The sequence below is a fragment of the Rhinolophus hipposideros genome (assembly GCF_964194185.1).
Source record: "Rhinolophus hipposideros genome assembly, chromosome: 8".
Classification (NCBI taxonomy): domain Eukaryota; kingdom Metazoa; phylum Chordata; class Mammalia; order Chiroptera; family Rhinolophidae; genus Rhinolophus; species Rhinolophus hipposideros.
Genome location: NC_138054.1, coordinates 79,986,927 through 80,012,039, shown reverse-complemented (window position 1 = coordinate 80,012,039; position 25,113 = coordinate 79,986,927). Strand labels below are relative to the sequence as shown.

Genomic DNA, 25,113 nt, shown 5'->3' with positions numbered 1-25,113 from the left:
TCAATGGCTAAGTACCTAAAAATCATGAGTGCCTCATTTATGTAAGGTTTACTTACAGAGACTTACAAGAAAGAATAATTCATCTCCCACATGGACACCCCTTTCCAATAACACTGAATAATATTATTTTCCTTACTAACACCAACTGAAGGAAGTCCAGATTCTTAGGATATCCAGAATCATCAGAAAGGCTTCCTGGAGGTGTCCTGCCAGAGGCCTCAAAAACCCATGACTCCTCCTCCATAAATAATATACCTAATGAAAATATCTAATGCTTATCTATTATTTCATAGTTCAAAGTGCTTTTACTCCCATAATCTCAATTAATTCTCACAACAACTCTATGAGGAGGTTATCAAATCCACTTTATACGTGGAGATACTGAGGCTCTTATTTAAATAATTTGCTGACCTAAGGCAAGCCGAAAGCAACTGAAGGAGGGCTTTCATGTGTCGCCTCTTTATTCAGTGCCCAGAGGAGAAATAGGACCACCACCCCCACTCCCCTGGCTGCCCCAAATGAGATGGGATGGCTCCATCACTAGCTGCTTTGCGTTTTGAGCTGACTACCTACCTCTTCGGTTTTCCTTGGACCCATCAGAATCACTTATACAGATTATTTAAGGCCAGCCCAAGGAGAAAAATTCCGAGACTACAAACCAGCCACACTCAAAAGTGGCTGGCTAATATCCTTGTGTATAAGGAAGACTGAAGGAGTAAGAGCAAAACTTGCTGCAGCAGGAAACAAACTGCAAACCCTCCCCACCAAGTAGCACCGCGTCACTCGGTAGTTCATACAGCTGGTTTAGTTTGCAGCTGTTTTTATATTTTCTTCAGTAATTCCTACTGTCTATTGTTTTCCCCACACCACTGCAAATTCCGCAAAGGTCACATCTTCTAGTCAGGAAGATAAATGAGCACAGAGTACCCAAACCAAAATTGAACTAAACATGTTTTACTGACCGAGTAATTTATATAAACTGCCTTTCCCAGAATTAAAAACGACCGTACTTTAAGTAATCAACAAGTTGACATTCTTCAACAGAATACATATATAAACTCTACAGTCTCTAAGAAACAAACACCAAAGGACACTCAGCACCTACAGTGATACCAGGCATATCTCTGAGCGAGAGCATTCAACAAAGGTGTGCTGAGAGCTTCAAATCCATTAAAAATCACTTAAGGTAGAGTAAAATAAGCAAGAACCAAGGGAGATGGGTAGGAAATGCCAAGTTAATTGCAAACACTGCCAATCAGCCTCTAAGGCAGTTCCACCCAAAGTCATGCTTGGGACCCCAAAAGGGAACACTGGGTGGAAGCCCCGCATTCCATCTACAGCAGAGGTCTGGAGCCCCAGGGCAGGCATGATGGCAGCTTGCCATTCTCTGCCATTCTCGCTCCTCCAGGAGCATCTCCACCAGCAGCAGCTCACCATCTCCCTCCAGTTACTCCCCACTACCAAGGCCCAGCCCCAGGACTGCAGGAGTTAAGTTAGGAGGAAATCAGCATGCCACCTGACTAGATCGAGCCTAGATCGATCAGTTTAGGTTACAAACACAACTGCAAGATTCCACCACGCCGATGAAACTACTCTTTTCCTGCAAACTAAAAATAATCTATTTATCAAATCAGGAGCATTCCTCAAATATTTTTGTCCTGTCAGCAACCCAAACTTCCATTTCCTCAAATACTTCATCTAGTCTAGTGTTTTATTGGCTCCAAATCTGCCTGCATCCCCCAGCTTCCCCGCTCCTCACCCTAATCCTGTAAACATAGCAAGAGACCGAACCACTTTCCTAACTCAAGCTTGTCAAGTTTCTTTGCCAATAACAAACACGTACGAAGCTTTCCAATTGCTGCCGTGTGGAGAGCCACAACTGGACGATGGGATGAGCTGCAGCAAAGAATAATGAAAAGCAAAGAAAAGAAGTGAAGGACAAGACAGGGCATGATGAGGAAGTCAACTAAATGCTTGTCATTCGGGCAGGAATGGAAGGAGCCCCACCCACTCACAGCAGAGCATACGGGTGCATGGTTCCCAGCTCAGAACCAGACTGCACTTTATCACCTTCCAACACAGCCATCAAGCCGGCTCTGGGGTCAGATTCATTAGCAAAGAGTTACGTCCTACCTTCATCGTTCTGTTCTAAGGTTGAAGTGACATCTTGCAGGGAAACAAACTCCCAGAAATGAAGTCAAACAAGTCAAGCCTTAAACTGCAGACTTTTTAGTCGCAAAGCGCTGAGAGAGCTGGCTCCCATCACACCACCAGGAAATGGGAGTTCCAAGGAAGCCAGAAACCCTGTCCTCAGTAGCTCTCCTCCTCTCGGGCCCCGGGGCAACTCAGCGCTTTTCCAAAGGTGGAAACTAACTGTGAACTTTGAACTTCCTTATAGTCCCTTGTTCTTCGAAATAGTACCAGGAGAATGCCACATTATTGTGCCACCCTATAGAGACCTAACAAAGCATTTCCTCTTCTAGAACAGTCACTTGGGATACACAGTCGTGTACTTCCTACAGATCCAACTTCCAAGTCTTCCCCCACTCTTATTTTTAACCTTTTACCATCTCTTTAAGACAAAACAAAAAACTGGCTTATTTATAAAATCCACACTCAGAAACATTCCTCCTGAAAAAAAAATATATTAGCCTGAGACCACCCAAGGTGCACTGCGGTCAAGTTGCAGTGCAGAATCTCCTCTGTGCGTCAGAGCAAACTGCAAGCTGTGGCCACTCCAGGATTCATGAAAGCAAAGACTATCAGAGCTGGAGCGATCCTGGGGGATCAATTATCCATTCCAGCCTTTCATTTTAAAGATGGGGGAAATAAGGCCCAAAGAGAGGAAATGGAGGCTTGGACCTAAGAGCTCGGGTCCAGACTCCCAACTCTTAGATCACACCACACCGTTCCTAAGACTGCGGGATGGAGTAGCTAAGGAAAGGGGGGTGGGGGGGGGCAGAAAGTAAATACAAGGTCCCAACAAGCAAGGAACCCAACTGTGTGTGAACTCTCCTCCTCTGCTGCTCTGCAGCGGGAATCAGGACCATTCACTACTCTTCCATATGCCTTAATTTCAAGAGATTTTTTTCTTAAATTTTACATGATTTTTACTAAACGCAAGATGTAAACTGCCACTCACCCTAATAGGGTCCCCAATCACTGGACAGGCAAAGTCAAAAACAACCAACTACCAGGATAGAATGACTATCAGAGAGCTTTGAACAGCAAGAGAACATCCTTTGGGGGAAAGGGGCACATTTTTAAAGAGACTTAATGGGATGACCCTAAAGGAAACCACATGCCCAGAGAAATTTTCAATTCTCTGAATCTTGCTTTCTTTACCAGTAAAATGAAAAGTATAGACTTTCATGCCTCCTAAGGCCCTTTCAAGTTCTAGAAGGCTCAACCTCTTTCCAAGAGGCCCCTGCTAAAGGAACACAGTAGCCATAACAATTCTCAAAAGGCAACGTCCAGAAAAAGAGCCTCAAGTTTGGCCAATGGCCTGGAGATGGATCCTGGCAGACAGGCTTCCTAGCTACTAGGAAGTAATTGTCCCACGACCTGACAATGAACGTCAGTGGTACCCCTAAAATGAAACATGGGGGAAACAGTGCATACTTTCTTCAACAGTGTGCCCACTAGAATGTCACCTTTAAGGGTCCCGTGTGACCATCTACAAATGGTTTAAACTGGACATTGCTGATTGCTTCCATTCCCTCCCTTGAAATCAAATGAACACTTATGGAGTGTCATACTAAATGTACTATTACTTCCTCAATAGCCGCATTCTCTATTTGTTTTCTCTTTCATGTAGCATTTTGCGTGGTGGAGATTTAAAGACCTATGGAGGAAAAATAGAAAACTTGAATCACAAGTAAATAACTAGAATTTTCAACTAACAGAGGGAAAAAAAAGGACTATTGAATGTAAGCAAGCTTTTTCAAAAGCACGTCAGTCTATACAGCCAATTCAGCATTCTCTCTTCAGTGGTGGCTCCTTCCCAGGGATGTGGCTGATGGTGAAAATGTAAAATAAAGTAAGCGAACAGGGCAAGAGTTTTGTTTTCTGCTGTGTCATCAACACATCTGAATATGGAGGCTACACTGTATCAGAGATTAAAGCTAAGAATTAAATCAAGCAAAAGGAAATGCAAGCTCCAATGTAAATTATGAAAAGTATTACATCTTAAATAAGCAGGTACTTGCCTGCCCACCCACAAAGCCTGGGATAAAGACGATTTCGATCAGCAAGATTATAAATAGTAATTTTCAAACCTCGGTATGGATCTGGAATTACTTGTTAAAATTGCAGATTCCCAGGTACCATCCTCGAATATTCTGATAAATTAGATCTGTTGCATTTATATTCTGGTAGTGATGGTCCAAAGACTAAACACCTTTTAAAAATACTGTGAGGAGGGGAAAACTTGTTAGGTCTCCTGGATGCCTACATGTACATTTTCTGGAGCGGTGTAACCTACGTGTTCCAAAGATGGCATGCAGGCTGATTTCCAACTGTACCAGACCCATTCCCTCCCTTCCGCAGACACCTGAGAATTAACATGGGCTGATTTCAATCACTGAACGAGGCTCCTCCCGTCCAAGCAACTTAGGAAGTGAGTGCTACCTCCACCTCTTACACCAAACACCCTCCGAAAGGGTTACTGAAACACACCTTTGGCCACCTTTCCTTTCAGTTCCACTGGCTTCCCTGCGGTGGGCTGGGTTCATTTGTTACCTCTCAGAGGAGTCTTCCACACAATCCTACCTAGAGTGAGTCTATCTAAAATGAGCATCCTACTCTACCTTGCTACTTGCTTCTCCTGTTTTATTTCTCCCCTTGGTACTTAGCATTACATGAGATTCACTGTATTTTACATTTATGTACAGTCTCTCTCACTAGAACCTAAGCTCTGCAGTATCAGAAAAGAGGCTTTCCCACCACTCTCACTGTATTCCACGCACCCAGAACAGTACCTAGCATACAGTAGGTGCTTGATAAATGTTTACAGAGGCATAGAATACTATTTCAGAAAACAAGTTCTTGGTCTTTCAACCCGTTCAGTTCACCTGCCACACTGTATCCCTGTCACCAGACTTTTCACTTGGGGTGGCAATTTTTTCCTTTTGATGGTTACATCATTCAGAAAACAGAATCTAGGTGCCAACCCAGAGAGCCACCTGCCACCCGACTTTCACTACTCTACCATAACGTGAGATTGTTTTCCCCCCCGCAACTAAACGGCAACAGAGATTTAAAGGTATATCGTACAGATGTTTCCACATGACTTAAATTCCATAGGAATGACTTGGCTTCTACCATGTGACGAGTCAAATACAATGTTGGCAAACACCAGTGTGTGAGCCGCAACTTTCAACAAAAGCAGGGCATACCGTGTTTCCCTGAAAATCAGACCTAGCCGGACCATCAGCTTAATGCGTCTTTTTAATATAAGACCCCATCTTTATATTGTATTGTATTATATATATTATATTAATTACATTATATCCGGTCTTATAGTGAAATAAGACCGGATCTTATATTAATTTTTGCTCCAAAAGACGTATTAGAGCCGATGGTCCAACGAGGTCCTATTTTCAGGGAAACACGGTGGCATGCTGGCCACCAAAATCACTTCACTCTATTGTGCATCCGGTCAGCCAAGGACTTTCTGTCAAGACTCAGCTAACTCTCACCACACACATTTGTCTACTCATTCGTTTATGCATAGTAGTATCTTATAAAGCACATACCATACTAAGTGCTTTATATACATCACCCTATTCAAACCAGTCCTTCCTACAAGATAGATATTATTATCCCCATTTTATAGATAAGGAAATCGAACCTCTGAGAAGTTATTTGCAACCAATAAATAAGTAGCAGGCTGAGGTTTGAATTCAGGTCCACTTGAGTTTAAATTCTTGCTTTTTCATTGTAACACTTTCAGTCCTCAGGCTCCCCCATCTTCCACCCCCTGCTCTATGCCTGTGTCATAGAAGACATCTGATAAATGTTCGCTGAATCCATGAGAGTTAAACAGGATATTTTAATGCAAACTCAAGAATCTGTCTAAGAAAAGTTCTTCAGTCCAACTTTTAGTTTAAAAAAAAAAAAAGAAACAAGGTCATTCAACTCCCTCTGAATACTAAAAAGTAATGGAAAAATATAGCCTTTTCAGTTTAAAAAAATAGTGGGTTTATTCCAAAATGGAACCTATCAAAACGTAATTCATTACTATGGAAATGTGGACATAAAACCAGTGAAATCATACAAGCACTACTGTTTAGCACACTAAGAAATGGACATGAATTAAAAACAGAGTTCAAGTTTCAGCTAAACTGAAGTTTCGCCTATAAAACAGTAATAAATGCTCTTGCCTCTCTACTTACCAATGGTACCCCCAAATTCAAATGTGATAAAACACTTCATAAACCATCAAGTATTATACAAAGATAACTATTAGTGCAATCTGAACCTTGATGACAGAATGAAAAGCCTTATATAAGACTTTTAACCTATAAAGTCCCAATGTAGCTGGAACATTTCAAGCGCTAAATGACCTAAACTCCAAATGATTTATTCTGAAGAAAGAAAGGATGTGGCTTACCCAATTATTAATCTTTTTACGTCTCAGTCCTATTTCTCCAACTGGACTATTAAGTCTCTGGATGGCAGAGAGCTGGGACATAAGCGTCGATATACGGTTTTGTTTTGAGCAGGACTAACAATGACATCACCACCATGTATGGGGGGGAGGGGAGGAAGGAGACGGGGCTCCTCTATGTCCAGATAATAATTCCCTGCCTTCCTGCTAAGGCACGTACCCACTCGGAACAGCAGTTGTCAGATCTATAAAATGGGGTGATAAAGATGATTTCCTCCAGCTATAAAAGCTATGATTCTTAGGGACAGGCAATAAACAGTATCAGCATAAGCCTATGTTGGCTTCGTCCTCCATAAGGTAAAGGGAAATAAGCAAGAGTACAGAAAAGACTCTCAATAATCTTAAATAAAAGACTATATAGAGCATTGGTCCTAATGAATGCCTCAAGTGCACTTATCAATGATATTGGTGAGATTGGTAAGAAATGAGAAAATCTTTTTAAAGTCAGTGGGGTTCGGGTAGGTGAGAGAGAGTGATAGTGAGTTAAGAGTTAGCTAGTCAGTCAGTTAGGGACTATTAGAATTGTGTGTATGTGTATGCTGTTTATTTTAAATCATGATCAGGATAAGAAAACCTCACCAGTAGGCTCACCATTCTCTTATTGTTAGCGGAAAAAACAAGTGACCACTGCCCAATCAAAAGCTGGATTATAAAGACAATGAGATTTGGAATGTTGCAACACATTTTAATTTCAGCATAGCCTTCTTATAGTTTCAACATTTCCCCTAATCCATTGCTCAACAACAAAATCTTCCAACTACTCAGCATCTACTAAAGATACAAATCCCACCCTATCAAACTTTCCTGAGGAAATAAGATCACTTAAAAGAATTTTTTCCCCTGGTTCATTCGTTTCCTGCATCTGTTTCTGTGACTACAGACGACCCATGTGCCAGAATCACAATCCAGTTTTCCATCTGCAAGTGATCAACCAAGGCTGGTAGAATTTTAAAGACGACAAGTGCACCCAGTAGACAACAAATATTAGTGGAATAAACATATTTGGAGTACAAGTGACCAACGCACAAATAAGATTTATGAGAAGTACCCACGACGTCTACAGACTAAAGTCTAAATTCCTTAGTCTCAAGTCACTCAAAGTGCTGGCATGCTGGCCATTATCGTTTTTCCTTCCCTGGACAGACTGATGTACTCATTATTTCCTGAGGAAAAACCCCTTCGTGTTACTCCTTTACCCAGACGTCTCCCCTGCCTGGAATGACCTCCATCTCATCAAACCTACTCAAGAACCAATTCCATGCCATGTCCACCTGCGTGCAGCTCCTGCACACCCACTGCCCACGCGCTCTTCCCTTGAGCACCGCGTGCCGTGTAGTGTGGAAGCACGTACTACTGTGACAGCTGCATTCTTCTCCTACACAGCACACTCACAGACACACTTTTTGTGTTTATACCATATATCACTCTAAAGAGAGTGCAAACCTCCTCGAAGGGGTAGTACAGACTTGTCATTTCTTTGTGCTCCCACCGGTACAATGTTATGAATGTAAGTTATTCAAGAAAGATGTGTTGAAGACAAAAAAGCAGAAGAGGGAAGGAGAGGGAAGTAGCCTCAGGATACAAGTTAATAGTTAAAATCAAGCCCTTATTAATTACCTGACTCCTTCGGTTGTTTACGGAGTCCAATTTGCATTTCTCAATGGTTTGTTCCTAGCACTTAAAATAAATAAAAACCGCCCCGCATTGGGTCCTACTTCATTTCCTATCATATTCTTCGTGTGCTCTCTCCTCCCTCTCACCATCCGCTCCACACACACCGGCCTCCTGGCCTCCTGGGGTCCTCACCGTGGCCAACTCCTCACGACCTTAGGATCTCTGTACTTGTAGCTTCCTCTGCGTTCCCCCAGATCTTCCCAAGCCACCTCCTTCTTTGTAATCCAAGTCACAGTTCACAGGTCACTTCCTCAGAAATGCCTTCCCCGACAAGCCAAGCTAACGCTGCACTCTCCTCCTCCCATTACTCCCTATTGTATCCAATTGTCTTGATGTCCCTCGACCTCAATCTGAAATTATTCTGTTGATATTTTTACAGCTTGTCTCTCTCAACTAGGGCGTAAGATCCATGAAAGCAAGAAATGTGTCAGTCTTGTTCACCACGGTACCTAGAACACTGCCTGGCGTGCAGAAGACGGTCGAGAAACATTAACCAAGAAAAAGAATGAGTTTGTTTCCTCTCAGCTAATACTATAGTTCTCAAGACCATGAACGCTGTTTTCTACTTCATCTCCCACAGCATCTACTAGAAAAACTGCACTGCAGTCATTCAATACATGCTCTATTATAGTCTTTTCTGGCACACCCTTCCAGTTATATCTTTGTGTCAAAAATGTTCATTAAGTATCTACTATGAGCCAGGCACTAGGCTAGGTGTCATTCTAATTTCTTACTTTTCAATTTATCCTGTTCATCACTGATATTCTGAAAGCTCAACCCTTGGTCATAAACTAAAGAAGCCTTGAACCCCCCACCCCCACCCCCCCAGTCAGATGACCTCATTTTAGTGACCTATGAAATGCAACTAACTGCAGTTACCTGCAGGGCACCATACAAACTTAGCAGTTATTTTTCATGGCAGAGACCACACAGAGCACTTCACTGTTCAATTGCATGTCAGTCTCCCATCTGTTATTGTCTTTCAAGAGACTATTTCTCAAAAAACAACTATAAAAGGCATTCTTGAGAAATCTGGAGACATCGAAAATGAATCGATATTATATATTAGAAACATACTTGTTTACAGTGTGATAACGGATGGTATGGTGGTTACTAGGAGAGTGTCCTTATTAGGGGTTACACATCTGCAAGTTATCAAATAGTTACGAAAAAATGGATACCCATATACAGATATTTATAGCTATATAAATGTAAGGCAAACAATGAACAATTATTGAATCCAGATAAAAGGTATGAGTATTTATTAGACTACCATATTAGCTCTTCTGTAAGTTTCAAATTTTTCATAAGAAGTTGGTGGGGGAAAATGTTTCTCTTAAAATAATATACACATTTCTCTAAGCTGTAACTACTTGTTTGGTGTGCATTATCAGCTTTACCATATAATTAAATAACAACTGATTCTGAGAGTATTATAGGATCCACAAACTGAACCACTAAAACACAAGAAATATAGAGGTAAGAGGTAAAGAACAGGAAAAACTACCCAAGGCAAAGACAACTTCCGGTCCCGACGAGGCCAGGTCCCTTCCGCATAAGCAGCTTCGGGCTCAGAAGAGGAGGACACCGTGTTCTGGAACCCTGCTTCCGGAAACCAGCGGCTCAGGACAACTCATGCAGACCCAGTCCTTCAACCTGACCCTCCCAGGGAAAGAGGCTACGCGTGTGATGGGAAACTAAACCACAGAACCAGTGACATTACATGTGAACAGAGCTTTCTAAGCTCACGAGTCTTTTGAAAATACCATTTGGTTTTTTACTGCTGTTATTACTTAAGCAGATGTTAAGAACTCTAATCACAACCACCAAGTAATAACTGACTCGGGCAAGGATCACTGCTGGATGCTGAAACCAGGTGGTAGGAGAACAGGACATTCACATTGTCTCCAGGTCACCCTACAGATTACTCAGGAAGGGCAGTAGGCACCTTTACAATGAAGAGATCAAACTGACCATCAACAGTCATGACACAGACTAGCATTACGTCCCTCCGAATATAACACAGTATCATCTGTGTAATATTCCTTCTCAAAAATGTGTATCCTGCATCTAATCTAAGCATAAAATAACAGACAAATCCAATTCATGAGACATTGTAACTGGCCTGGACGCTTCAAAAGAAAAGTGTTACTAAAGACACACCAGCTCTTCCCGTAAGCAGCCTGAAGGGACCTCTGAAAATGGTTCGCTGTTCGCTTAACCCAGGGAACCCCACAAATTCATGTAAATCGAGAGGTTCAAATCTACAGGTTCACTTTAAGAACACTCGTGAAACCGCCCAGGCCATCAAAGGTCTGCATGTCCGAAAAGCCACCACATACCACCTAAAGGACGTCACGTACATACCACCTAAAGGACGTCACGTTCCAGAAGCCGTGTGTGCCATTCCATCGTTACAACAGTGGAGTTGGGAGGTGTGCCCAGGCCAAACAGGGTTGGACGCAGGCTTGTTGGCCCAAAAAGAGTGCAGAATTTTTACTGCACATGCTTAAAAAAGCAGAGTAATGCTGAACTTAAGGGTTTAGATGTCGACTCTCTGGGCACTGAACACATCCAGGAACAAAGCTCCCAAGATGCAGCGGGGAACTTACAGAGCTGGTGAGCAGTTAACCCACACGAGCTCCCCTGCCACCTTGAGACTGAGATGGTCCTAACTGAAAAAGAATAAACTGTTCCTAAAGCAGAAACGGAGGCTGCACAGAAGAAAAAGATCTCCCAGAAGAGACTGAAGAAACAAAAACGTATGGCCCGGGAGAAAATTCAGCATCAAATAAACGCTAATAAAAGTAAAAAACAAAACTAAACTAAAAGACACACCAAAAAAGTTAAAGTGGAGGAGCTGTTCTCAATCAGCAGTCTTCAAACTAAAGTTTTATTTGAGTACAGCCATGCCCATTCATTTACATGCTGTCTATGGCTGCTTTTCTCTTGCAAGAGACAGGATAGCCCACAAAACCACAAATATTTACTATTTGGTCCTTTAGAGAAGAAGTTTGCCAATCCCTGCTCTAGATTAAAAGGGACATGACAACCAAATGTAACAAGAAATCTTTAAAGTGGATTCTGAATAACACATCTACAGAACGACTAGGGATATTGAATATGAATATCAGAAATTTTATCAATGTTGAATGTGGAAGTATTTCGGGGTTATAGGTCATGATGTATGCAACTTGCTTTCAAATGTTTCAGAAAAAATTACACCAACAGATAAAGCAAATGTGACAAAATATTAACACCTGTGAATCTGGGTCAGTGGTTCTCAAACTTTTTGATCTCAGAACTCCTTTATCCTCTTAAAATTACCTAAGACCCCCCCCAAAGGGCTTTTGTTTATATGCGTTATATCTATCTATATTTGCCCTATATGAAATTAAAACAAAATTTTAAAACATACTGATTTTCAAATAAGCTCATTATGTTAACATAAATAACATATTTTTATGAAAAATAACTAAAGTTGCCTGACCACTGCACAGTACACTTGAACCTGATGTAGAATAATAATGAATGCCAACTATACTTAAATATATATGGTGACGAGACGCAAAGCATAGGAAATATAGCCCACAGTATAGTAACAGGTGTATCTGATGTCAGAGGGGTAGGAGATTAAGAAGGGGGTTATCACTCTGTGAGGGGTGTAAATGTCTAATCGTTACATTGTTTTACAGACCTGAAACTAATAATAAAATTTTAAAGAAAAACAACTAAAGTTTCCAAAAGCAAAAAAAAAAACAAATCTAATGAGAAGAGTGACATTGGTTTTACACTTTTGCAAATCTCTTTAACACGTGTTGGGGCATGTGTGCTTCTGCATTCAAGCATTATAATATAGTATTCTGTTTGAAGTACATGAAGAAAATCCAACGTCACACAATATGTACTTTAAAAGGGGGGTATTTTAACAGCTTTTTAAGATGACTAGCAATATTATTTTTTGGTACTGCACCGTAACTTGACAATTGGCAGTTTCTCACAGGTTAGTTGTGGAATCTGAAGCCATATACATGAACTTTTCATACTCTTGTTACATTAAAATCCATTGGTCTGCCTTGTCGTTTGAATGGATCTTTTATCCAAGCATGATTTTTATAAAATCACACATTGATCATTTGGAAAATACTGGTTCACTAAGCTGACAGACATGCAGACTTAAATGTTGACATATTTCATTGTCCAATATCAAAAAATTACTTTTGTTAATATCACACCACCAATCTCATCAAAAAAAAGACTAAGTACTAGGAAGCTGACGAGGTCAGTGGTAGGTAAATAAAAGTCATACAAAATTCTAATTTTTGCTTGAAGATGCAAATGTTATTTATCATTGGCAACAGATACTCTCAATTGTTTTCCTTTAAATGACAAGCATCATGTCATTCATTTCCAAGAAAATGCCTGCCAAGTACCCAAATCTGAGTTTTTCTGCCAATCATTCTTTCACGTAAAAATGTTTCATTAAAAAAAGAGGTTAGTGTAGCTTGCAACTCAATCATACCAGTGTTTTTCCTCAAATAACCATTGTCCCTTGATACGCAGAAGTGCTTCACAGAACTTCCCATTTCATCACACAGAATATTGAAAAGATGTGTACTCAAAGGTCAAGATTTAATAAAATTAATGATTTGTACTGCTTCATCAAGGACATTAAATGAATGTGAAGTTGGCGTTTTTGTTTTATTGCAAGGGGATTGCAGACGTGATTCTCACTAATGCAATCTGGTACGGCTACCTGGATTTGTGCTAAGGCACCAGAAGGTTTATCCAACACTGACTGTTTCTACATCATCACTACAAATGTCACCACAGTGAAAAAGGCAAATGAGGTCTTAGTATTATTATGAAAGTTTTGACCTTGTAGATTGCCTTAAAGGGTCATGGGAACCCCCAGGGATCTGTGTATAAACCCTTTGATAACCAATGAAGTAGGTGAAAAGTATGAGCGTTCATAATACTCTTCACTCAACTGTTTAGGTTTAGAAATTTCCACACACAAAAAAACACAATAATAATTGAAGGGGGGGGGGGGGAAGAAGCCATAAAAAATTCTCAACTATTTTAAAGAGCAAGAGAAAACACCTTCCCCAATATTAATGAATACATGATACAGCAATATTGTTTTGAAAAACAAAGACAAGTGGAAATAAGCTGCTATGAATTATTAATCAATGAAGGCCCAATATAAAAACTCCACTCCCTGGAGTTCGTTTCAAGAAGAATCCATGTAACAAGGAACTATTGCCAACAAAACAAATACAGAACCACCGTTCCTCGTTTTGGGCTAAATGTATTTTGGAATTCAGAACTTTTTTAGATTTTGTAAAGATGATATAATAGGAACGAAGGTGGCACTCAGTAGGTAAACACATTTGTTTCTATAGTTCAATATATGAATAATCACACTAAGTAGGATAAATAAAGATTATAAATAGCCTCATTTTAGTTCAGGTCAGGTTTTGCCATGAAGTGAACTACGGTTTTCATTTTTAAGTGCTTTTTGGTTTTTGAAATTGCATATAAAGACCTGTGGACTCCTTGGGAATATGCTACACTCCCATTCTAGTCATTTAATCAGCCTACACTAGTACCAACTCATGGGGTGGGGTTTTGGTAGAATCTTTTGAGATTTTCGAGTTACATTTGTGATTCCGATATAGTTGTACATTCCACTGAAGATTTGGGAAAACCACATTACTAGGAACAGACGGTTAGGAACGGGCACACTGCCAACTACATCATTTTCATGGGGAGTCAAAGGGACCGGAGAGAACCTGGGATGGACAAGTAACACCAACGGCTTTGGACTGGAACTGTCGTCACAATTCACAGGCAGCTAACTCACGATCTTAGAGCCACGCGTAACTCTCTAAGGCTGAAAACAGGTCCTTGAAGGAAGGGAGGATGATTAAAAACTAAAACTATGCATCAATTTTATACTTAAAATATGTAATAAGTATATGTTCATTCCACTTGATGCCACAAATTAAGGATCAGAATTTGGAGGAAAGTTTTTGTGACCCTTAGCTGAAATACTGGCAAATTCCTGATACTACGCCTTAACCTGATTCTAATCTAGTAACAAAGTGGTACACTGAAAATAGTAGTGAACTGAGATTTCAGGAGATCTCACTTCTCATCTCAACTCTGCCATTAGTCGCGTAGCCAGGCACATGGCAAACACCCAGAAATGGGACGTTAAATGAACCTACCATTTTTATGCCTCCAAATCATCATTTGTAATAGAGGACATGGGCTAAAAGATCTTAAAGGTCTCTTTTAGCTATAAATCCTTTAATCCAGGTGTATTTTAAATGACTGGAGCTGGTCAGAATTAATTATGAATTAATTTCTTTTTAAAGAAAGAAAGGATCCTTAATTGAACAGGGGGAGGAAAAGGTTTTCCAGCAAAGGTAACAGCATGCACACGAGTTCTGGTAAGAACAAATGAAAGTATAACCAGACCTATCATGCATGTATCCCCAAAAACCTTAACAACTCACAAGAGTTTAGTGGTGTCCTTAAAGACTATCTATTCCAAATCCCTTTGAGAAAATTGAGCCCCTGAAAAATTACATGACATGACCAAAAGCCATACTAGCCAGCTGTGGCAATGCTGGGACTAAAACCCTTATTTCCCCAGTTCTCAGTCAAGAGCTCATGACTCAGAACTGCAGAACTTCAGTGCTACCTACATGGTGGCAATGACTTCAATTAACACATGCTGCTTCGTGGGACTTCTAGTTCTACATCGTATATGGTATGAGGTGGGCAACGTTATGAGGTGGGCAACGAATTCAAGGCAAGTGGATCCAAACACCCACAAAGAAAATATTTAAAAGTCATACATCTGATAAAAGACTTGTATCCCAAATATACAGCGAATTCTTATAAATCAATAATAAAAAGACAAATTACCAATTAAAAAATGGGCAAAGGGTTTGCATGGGCATTTCTTTCTCCAAAGGTGATACACAAAAGGCCACTCAGCACACGAGAAGAGAAGCTCCAACATCAGTAGTCCTTAGGGGAATGCAAATCAAAACCACAGTGAGGTCCCGCTGCGCACCCACTAGGATGGCTGCAATCAAAAAGCACGATAACAAGGAGGAGGAGAAACTGGAATCTTCGTACATTGCTGGTGGGAATGCAACATGGTACAGATGCTATGAGAAAAAGTTTGGCAGTTCCTCAAAAAAATCAAACATAGTTATCATACGGCCCAGTAATTCCACACTGTAGGTGTATATACCCAAGAGAAATGAAAACTTACGTCCCTACAAAAACTTGTACGGCAATCTTTATTCATAATAGCCAAAAAGTGGAATCCATCCAAATGTGTATCAACTGATGTAAAGATAAACAGGGCGGCTGGAGGGCTCAGTTGGTTAGAGCGCGAGCTCTCAACAACAAATTTGCTGGTTCAATTCCCACATGGGATGATGGGCTGCGCCCCCTGTAACTAAAGATTAAAAGTGGTGACTGGACTTGGAGCTGAGCTGCGCCCTCCACAACTAGATTGAAGGACAACAGCCCTGGAGAAACACAGTTCCCAATATTCCCCCCCCAAAAAAAAACAGTTAAAATATGGTATAATCACACAATGAGATATTATTCAGCCGTAAAAATGAAGTACTGATACGTGCTACAATGTGGATGAACCTTCAAAACACTGTGGTAAGTGAAAGAAGCCAGACACAAAAGTCTACGTATTGTATGATTTCATATATGTGAAATGTCCAAAATAGGCAAATCCAGAGAGACAGACAGCAGATTACGGTGCCCGAGACTGGGGGTTGGGGAGAAAGGAGAGTGACTGCTAATGAGTATGGACTTTCATTTTGGAGTGATGAGAATGTTCTGAAATTAGTGATAATGGTTACACAACCCTGGGGATATACTAAAAAAAAAAATAATGAACTGTATGCCTTAAACGATGAACTTTATGGTATATGAAGTATATCATATATATTTTTGTTTGTTTTTGTTTTGTTTTAAAACACACACAGACACAAAAGTTAACTTCCCAATCATGCCCTCTGAGGTTGGGAAAAGAAAAATACCAACACAAGGTTAACGCATCAAAGTCTCAATTCAATTATTTACTGAGCAAGGCATGTGCTATAAGTAGGAACACAGAGATAAATACTATGTTCTTACAATATTCCTAGTTTATTATAAGTAGACAAAGGTAAGCAAATGATTATAACACAACATGAAAAGTACCAACAACAAAAGACGTACAAAGTACAGAAGGAGTTGACTTATGGAGCCAGTTTCACGGAAGAGAAGATGTCTAAACTAGATTTTAAAGAATGAACAGAAGTTCTCTCCAGACAGCTAAATGGGAGCAAAAATGTTACCTATCAGTCCATGCTAAGCGTCATAACAGCATTTAGAAATGGGACAAATCATTTCCCGGAGTGATCTAAAGCGCTTCAGAGTGAAATTTAAGTTGATCTTTGAAAATGAGTAGAATATGATTATGTGTAAAAAATATGGACTGGACTTTGAGACAAACTGAAGAAATAATGACTTATGAGCAAAATACAATTAGAAATGCATATATGTAGTTAAGCACAGTAAGAGTAACCCAACCAGACTGTTTAAGTAGCACTGACTACTTGTTGTTGTTGGTTTGATTTGGGTAGCATTTTAATTTGTTTCGTGCAAAGAAGTACTGCCTATAGTATTTCAGTTGCTTCAGTTGTTTTTTTTGTACATACAAAATCTATGTGCCAGGCTATCTACTATCTATCTTACTTTCTATTTATTTATTTATCTACCTACCTACCTTTTCTCATTTAATCTTCACAACAAACCTCAGCTAAGTATTAGTAGACTAATTTTAATAAGGAACTCAACTTCAGAAAGATGACGGAAAAGTACGCTCACAGTGCTATATCTATGCATACTGTTCAGTGTCAGAAATTAAAACGCAATTCATCTTTAAGACGACCCTAAGAACTAGGTATTATTAGCACTTCCACTTGTAGATGAGAAAACTGAGATTCAGCAATTTGCCTGGGATCACACTGGTAATAGAAGGCAGAATTGGGAATTAAATCCAGGTTTGCCTGATCCGAAAGCTCTCTTCCACTAGGTATGTTGCTTCATCTATCCTTATTCATTATTCAGTCTAATTCAATACGCTTCCATTTTTACACTCTGCATTTCCAGTGACTAGTAGGGAGTAGTCTCTCGCATGTACAAGCACAAAATACATTTGCTAAACACTGTTTCTGTGTGCTAGACCTAAGGGAAGGCTAACAGACAGAGAAATCCTAGCCAAGAGAAACCCCAACAAAAGGTGACTTCTCAAAAAACTCTTCTCTTCAGGTTTTTCCAAGAGGTAGGGAAGAGCCTCCAATGCTACAGCAGACTGGCCTAAGGGACAGATGTAAAGAAACCTGTTCATCAAGGAGACAGACAGGGTTAATCCTGACCAAGATCTGCTCACAGCAATGCAGAGGCCGTGCAGTACATACTGCAGCAAAATCAGGTGCTGACAGCTGAGAGATACCAAGCCATATAAGGCCACTAAAAAAATGAGAAAAATGAAAAGCTAGTAGTACTTAGATCCTACAAATGCCTCTAAACAACTGCAGGAAACTGACACAGGACAAAAGACTAGAGATTAGCTGAAGCAGTTCAAGAGTTAAGTCCCCTAGAAAAACTCACATGACAGCAACAGCTCATGCGGGTAGCTCACATCTCCCACTCATTTTACCTTTTTTTCACACAGAAAAGGTAAGCTGTTTTCTCAGTTCCCAGCGAATCCGATACCCTTCCAGTGCTGTTTCTCAGCTTGCTAGATGCCAGAGTAGGACCTAGGAATGACGCAGCGTCCTCCCTACCTCCCCTCTAAAAGCAGGAAGAGAATCAAGAACCTCTCTTCTCATTCCAAACACCACCGATTTGCCCTACTATAAGAGAGGAACTGGTCCGACACTCATTCCTAACCACTTTTTTTTTCTTTCAGACTAGGGTTAAATAATCTATTAAATTTCAGTCCACTGAATTTTTGTTCCAGTGTCCTTAGACAAGTTCCTTCGCAGGTTTCTCATCTGTACAATGGGACTGAATATGCTAGACTCTAGACCTCACCTCTCTCACAGGAATGTCATTTGAAAGAAATGTTCAGGTACTTGGAAAAGTTAAAAGCACAGTAACAATTGCCAGCATTTATTGCGTCATGCTTACTTTTGTGTCATTCTAAGCCCTTTGCATGAACTCATTTATTTCTCACAACACTATGAGGTAGATACCATGAACCCCATTTTTCAGATGAGTAAACTGAGGCACAAAGAAGTAGAGTTCCTTTCCCACGTTTACATAAATATCATATGGAATTTATGGAACAAATGGAATTCAAACCCAGACCACATCAGTCAATAAATATGAATGTATATTACTAAACTAATGTAATGTGTGATGAAAAGTATGAGAAGCAAACATAATAACCTAGTCAAACATTCAACAAATATTTGAATTCTACTTTGTTCCCACCATTGTATACCATCATTTGTATGCATTCTGAGATAAACGTGACAGACACATTTCTGTGGAACAGAGGCGCTGAAATCACATAGATCTGTCACTTATTAGCAGTACGGGCAAGTTACTTAGTGGTGTCTCAGTGTCTTCACGTGTAAGACAGGAATAATAACTACCACACAGAATTAAGGACTAAATGCCTTAGAAAGTCATATCAAAATAGTGGCGGGCATATACTAAGTACTAAGCAGACATCATCAGCTACGATCGTTAATATTTTTTCACCCTGTCATTTTACGTATTTTCCATATAAACAAAAGAACTAAATAATTTTGGCCTCGAAGCTATCATATAATCTTGAAACGGGCGTATATATTGGATTTCACATTTCAGCATCTCCACACTTTGGTAATATTTTCTAGCAAGTTTATAATCCATGTAACATTGCTGCTGACATGAGTATACATTCTACCATTTTTAATTTGTAGCTACACTGCATTTCTTACATGTCAAATGACATACTGCAAACACTCATCTCAATTCAAATTGTCACATTTCTGATTAATTGGTAATTGACTTTAAGAGTTACTGCATATGGCTTTTTATCAAAACACCTCAAATTAAAATGGTACAATCTTCTCAAAAATTATTTACTCCACCTTCTCATTTGACAAATCTCAATGATTTACTCCACCTTCTCATTTACTCAAAGCCCAAAGAGTGAAGTGACTTGCTCGAGTTTATATAGCTAGATAAGGACAAAGACTGAACCAAAACTTCCAGACTCAGTCCAAAGTTTTTTCGTCATCTCTCTGGGCTGAATAATTCTATTTCCTGTTAGGAAAGGAGATAAACATCTGAGGACGGAGAATGACTCAAAACTTTAAGGATAAAAAATAAAATTCAGGATGCAAGGCTTCAGCGATCATTTCACATAGCAAAACAAGAAAACAAAAACAGTGGCATTACTCAGTACTACTTTCTTCTCAAACGATCATGTCTCAAAAACTTGCTCTACATTTGTATTCATCTAACCCATATTTGCTCATGCCAAAGTCCTACCAAACTCCAGGGAACTGTCACAGGGCAGTATTACTATAGCAAATACTCCCAAAGAGTAAGTGGAGCTTTGAAATTCTATTATACTGAGATCCTCAATGTAATTATTTTTGCTGTGATAGAATCTGATTTGGTCGGGGTTTTTTTCCAGAAACAGCTTTCCCTGAAAATCATACTAAAATAAGAGAGAAGACATAAAAAATGTTCTTATTAAGGCCACTGATATTCATTCAACTTTCCCAAAATTTTTAGAGCATTTCAAATCTCACATGTGTTTACCGAGAACTCAGTTCATATTACTCTTTCCGAAAGTCTGCTCTAAAACAGACACGTCTGTTTTTGTATATAATAGCATTTAACCTGAGTCAAGACCAGAAGTGGGCACTCCATCTTACATGTCACAGCAGGATCAGGGAAAGAGGAAGGGAGAGAACAGGAAGACAGACTGGCAAGTCAAATCAATTATTTACTGAAAAGTCCACACGGCACAGGGCACCGTGATGCACGGTTCCCCCCCTTCTCTGCTAGTCAGTACCGGCCACCGGAGTCCAACAACCAGCCAATTTCCAGGCAAAACGGCCTTACCAGGCAAGATGGAGCCAGAAACACGTCTTTTTAACTCTCTGCCAAAGAACGGAGGCTCAATGAGGAAAATGATCAATAGTTTAAAGATTACAGAGAGATTAAGGAAGAAAAAGTCTATGAAAAACCTGAATATGTGGGCACTGAGTCTTTCTTTTTTAATACGTTTGTTTTTTTTTAATTGGAGAATATTGGGAAACAGGGTGTTTCTCCAGGGCCCATCAGCTCCAAGTAGTTGTCCTTCAATCTAGTTGTGGAGGGCGCAGCTCAGCTCCAGTCACCGTTTTCAATCTTTAGTTGCAGGGGGCGCAGCCCACCATCCCATGTGAGAATTGAACTGGCACCCTTGTGATTGAGAGCTCGTGCTCTAACCAGCTGAGCCATCCGGCCGCCTGGCACTGAGTCTTTTGAGAGGACATTTATAGTAAAGTATCAAGGACAAAAATAAGGAAAAGTGTTAAAGAATGAGTGAGTGTAAAAAAAAACTGCAGACAGAATACTCTTTTTTAAAAAATGAGAGAGTCCAAGGAAAAAGACGACGGCAGTAACTCTGAGGTAGAAAAGCAGAGTGATTTTATTTATTCTAGTACAGAACAGACCTCAGTGTATTTATAATGTGAAAGACTCAATGAAGGGTGAAGTAAAGATACAAAGGAAAGATGATAATTGGTAAGAAGGACGTACTAGACAAAGTGGAAAGAGGGATGGGACAGAGAAAAAAAGTGATCCGCGTGGATCCTGAAAGTCATAACAAACGTCATGAAAATGGAGAAAGTAGATGACAGGGACTTGGAAAAATCAGAAGCCATGAAAAAATGGTAAAGCAATAGTCGGAAAGCCACAGTGAAGGACTCAAAACACATTGATTGTTCCCTGCTGTCCAAGGAGTCTGAATATTCAACCAGCAAAAACAGGAATAACAATAATTTGTTACAGAAAGCGTCTTGTTTTCAGCGATGGGTTCGGAAATGGAGGAAATGTTAAGAGAAAAGATGAAGAACCTAGCTGGGACTTTGCTCACTTCTGACACAGGTTCTACCAAACCCAGCAGAAGCAGTTGGTAAAGGAATACCAGGAATGAGGTGGAGAGGGGTGGGGCTGGATCTTTATACTATGGAGGCGATATCAGTAGGTAGAACTTTAAAGCAATTATCAACAGCAAACATGAAGAGTAAGCTAGAGAATTTAATGGCTGCAAATGATGGGGGGAATGAAGAGAGCGGCACATACCACAAAAGTGTTAGGTATCACTGACATGGAGTCGACAGCTCTTTAACGACATGTTCAAGTGGCATGATCTGCAAATCCCAGAAGCTGGACGCTACCTAGCAATTTGTTGAACTGTGTCAACAGTTTATTTGTATTCTGAATTGGACCTTTGTTTTTAATAAGGATTTGCTGAGAGCTCTACAGAAGGATACAAGGGATATTATCCAAAACACAAGTGAATGTCACTGGCTAGAACTAGAGCTACAGATCATACTTTGCCTTTTAAGCTCCACCCCCACCCACACCCAGACAGGGTGGAAAGGGATAGATGACACCAGTTAATATCTGGGTCACACTTCACTGATTTCAGTTATTGCCTAATCAGTTATCTGAACTGACTCACTCTGTTCCTCTTCGTATGATGTCTAATCCAAAGACAGTGGTAGAAAGTAACACAACAGGCTTGTGTCAGTGATCCAGAATCCTAACTCTACCATCCCCCAGGGACATTTCCTCTGAGCTTCAGTTTCCTCACCTGTAAAGTAAGAATAATAGTAACTATTTCATGAGGTAGCTGTAATCATTAAAGAGTTAATACACAGCAGGTACCCACTACAAAGTAGATGCTAAAGAAATAGTAGATGATATATATTCTACTATAACATGCTACAATGACAGAAATTGAAAGACTATTTAAACTAGTATCATTATAAATTAAGCCATTCAAGGTGAACCTGTTTATTGCTACACTGCTATTAATATACATAGGACAAATTCCGTTAAACAAAAAAATCTTAAAATAACAAATGCATTCCAAAAATTCCTCTGCACTTAGATAATTAGATTACCATCTAATGATGAAGTTACTTATTAGGGTTACAATTCCCATAACTAAGAACTTACACAATGTTTTGTGGTTTGAAATGTACTGCTTTTCTTCCCCCAAAATGAATATTCCAAAACGAAACAAACCTTTTAACTTCCAGTTCAATCCCAGGGCAATTTTAGAGACTCTCAACATACCTCAAATAGAGTTGTAAAAGCACTTGGATATAGAGTAAAGCAGTTAACAGAATTTGAGGCAAAAGGCTATGCCTTGCCCTCTTTCCCAACTTCAGTTAATTAATACCACAAATGTTCCTTCGTTTTACCAATCTCATAATTTTAGAGTTATCTTTTTTTTTTTTTTTTTTTTGAAGGGGAACAGTGTGTACTTCCAGGCCTTTTTTTTCCAAGTCAAGTTGTTGTCCCTTTAATCTTAGTTGTGGAGGGTGCCGTTCAGCTTCAAGTTGTCCTTTCAGTCTTAGTTGTGGAGGGCACAGATCAGCTCCAGGTCCAGTTGCCGTTTCTAGTTGCGGGGGCACAGCCCACCAACCCTTGCGGGAGTTGAACCGGCAACTTTGTGGTTGAGAGCCCACTGGCCCATGTGGGAATAGAACCGGCAGCCTTTGGAGTTAGGAGCATGGAGCTCCAACCACCTGAGCCACCGGGCCGGCCTAGAGTTATCTTTAACTTTCTTTCTCTACATCATCAAGTCCTATCTTTTCCTTCTTCAAAATGTCTCTCTAATATATTCCTTTTTTTTTTTTTTTGACTCCCTAAATTCAGATCCCCATAGTGTTCAGATCTGAATTCCTACAAAAATCTTTAACTGGCCTCCTTTCCACAATCTACATAAAACCCTCTGATTAATCAGTCTATAATTCCAAGTTTATCAAGTCACTGCCCTACTTATAAGCCTTCAATGGCTCCTAAACGTTGGCAAGATCAAGTCCAAAATCCTCAGTATGTAACTTGCAAGATTGTTCAAAATCTGACTGAGCATTACCACATTAATGTTATCTCCTCATCCATAATCTAAACTCTATTTTGGATCAGACAAGTATTCTCAGGTCCAATCAATAATACAAGTTTACTCCAATCTCAGTATCTTTGCTTTTACTTTGCCCTGGGCTGGAAAACCATCCTCTTCCTTTCTGCCTATTCAAATCCCATCATTCATCTTATTGTAAAGCATCTTATAATCTTAACTGCCTCTATGAATCCTGCATAGAGCACTTCAGCCCAGACTAATCTCAGTAAACCTGTCATTTTGACAAAAATTAATATCATAACAACTAATCTCCTAGAGCAGTCACCACTGTACCATAGATTCAATGGCATTTTCACCAAAGAATACTAAATTTTTCATAAGGCTGAATTATTCAATATAAAAAACTCCTTTCATCTGAGACGGCCTTTGCTTATCTGTTTTTAAATGTTCCATATTTTGTAAAATGGTGATATTTGATGAGGTTGTTTTTCATTTTCCTGTCCTTACTTGGAAAATAGCTCTTTTGAAATATGACTGGTTTATGAAACCAAGCTCCGAAACCACTAGTCTATATCCCCCATTTTGCATTTATATATGGACCAGTATTGTTATGGCTAGGTACTGTCTCCCCAATTAGAATTTTAAATTCCTGAAGAATAGGGCAGTATATTGCACTTTTTTGTCTTTTTGTTTTCTCCAAATTAGACCTGAGTTAACTATAAAACTAGTACTGTAAACTCAAGAGACTTACCAAAACTTTTGGCTTTAAAAATTGATATGAAAACTGACCAAAAATGTAACTGAAGCCAGTGTTCCTTGCCACCTCTCCACTTCTTGTCACTAAAGATTCTCTGCACCCTTCTGGATTTACTCAGTTAATGAACAGCCACCTATCTCCCAATATTTCTGCTAGAATTCCACTCCTCTTGCCACCATGATCTGAAACTTTATCCCTCCACTACCTTATTATTTCTCCCCGTCCCATTAACTGCTGCACTATCCAACCGACTGTTTTTCCATAGTTCCTTTTTTCCCCCTTCTTCCGCCTACCTGTCCCACTCCGGTTCAAGGGGTTGTTTCTCAATCTAGTTGTGCAGGACACAGCTCCCTGGCGCATGCTGGTATTACGAGCCTTGCACTCCCCCCAGCTGAGGCGGTTGGTCACCAGCCATTGGTCGGCAGCTCTGGGCTGCGCCACGGCTGCCGGCTGCTCACGGCAGCACGTGGCAGCCCACAGCAGCCCAGCTCCAGGGAGAGCTGTTGTTCACAATCTTAGCTGTAGAGGGCGCAGCTCACTGGCCATGTGGGAATCGAAGCAGAGATCTCAGGGTTACAACCACCTGAGCCACTCGGCCGGCCCTCCACAGTTCTTTAAGACCCTGATCACCTCTTTCAAAGGGGACTGGGATCTAATCTTAAAACAAAAGTCCAACACAATCACCAGTCCTCAAGTTCCTACAAAAAATAGTTTAGCCCACGTTTGAAAGTATATAATTTTACCAAATTATATTAAGAATACCTCATATTGCACTGCAGTACAGCTGTGGCATGAAGCACCAAAACTGGTATTCCTCATATAAACCTACAA

The 25,113-nt window shown here is 40.1% G+C and overlaps 1 protein-coding gene across 5 annotated transcripts in view; it reads right to left on the bottom strand.

The window, feature by feature from the left end:
• Window positions 1-25,113, bottom strand: part of LUZP1 (leucine zipper protein 1) — an 89,463-nt gene that overhangs the window by 39,877 nt on the left and 24,473 nt on the right. The window contains exon 1 of one of the 5 annotated variants that reach the window (XM_081057515.1): window positions 22,116-22,135. The exons of the other annotated variants lie outside the window; for them this stretch is intronic. The gene's annotated coding sequence lies outside the window, so the exon portion shown is untranslated. Of the gene's footprint in view, window positions 1-22,115; window positions 22,136-25,113 lie in introns of those variants that run through there. 5 annotated transcript variants of the gene reach the window in all.